Source organism: Hipposideros armiger, unplaced genomic scaffold (genome assembly GCF_001890085.2).
Source record: "Hipposideros armiger isolate ML-2016 unplaced genomic scaffold, ASM189008v1 scaffold_589, whole genome shotgun sequence".
In the NCBI taxonomy this organism is placed as follows: Eukaryota; Metazoa; Chordata; class Mammalia; order Chiroptera; family Hipposideridae; genus Hipposideros; species Hipposideros armiger.
Genome location: NW_017731939.1, coordinates 999,783 through 1,000,700, shown reverse-complemented (window position 1 = coordinate 1,000,700; position 918 = coordinate 999,783).

Here is a 918-nt window from a genome sequence, read left to right as displayed (position 1 = left end):
CTGTTATCCATTTGCACATTAAATGTCATAATCAAAGTTTTCAAATCTACTTAGTGATCCATAAATTAAAGTTGACCTCCCCAGATAAATCTTTTCAAGTTAATATAGATTATAATGTCTATGTGAGAAAAGCATTATTTAAATATAGAAGTATCAAAGTATTTACTGCCAAGTTCAGATGAATTTTAATCACCAGAGTAATAAAGCATAATTTCTTTTTTAGATTTTTTAAATTTTATTATTAGTTTCAGGTGTACAGAACAATGCAATAGTTATCCTTTTCACCCTCACAAAGTAGCAACCCCCTTCTCCCCATCTACTGCCCTCCCACCCCCAATATCATGCTTATCTATTACAATTCCATTGACTCCATTCCCACTCTTTACTCAATGTCCTGTGACTATATGTATATATAATCATAGTTGACATACATTATTATTCAACATCAGCTTCAGATATACAGTTAAAGCATAACTTCTTTAGATATTGTTTTAATATAGTAAAGAGATAAAAAGAAAAAGTGATCTTTTTATATTTTATCTGTCTATATAGGAAAATTTGTGATATTTTTGAAGTGCCTAAATTGCTCCAACCTGCCAATTAACATGCAGTCCTAAATTAAAGATGTAGTGAGAACTCAAATATTGTCAAGGGACATAGAGCTACTCAACACTAAAAATACTTGCAAATAAACCTTGTAGGTAAAACAAAAACAAAACAAGCAAATACTTTACTTGGAGACATGTTTGCGAAAGTTATCAGTTACAAGGTACAGAATCTTTATTTTTTGGGTGAGGACTTGATGTTTATTGCAAAGCAGTAAAACTGAGACTATAAAACTGACCTATAAAAGAGTGGTTTTTGATGATATGTAGGTAGGATGGATCTGAGGTGACAAAAGAAAGATAAGAGAGGAGA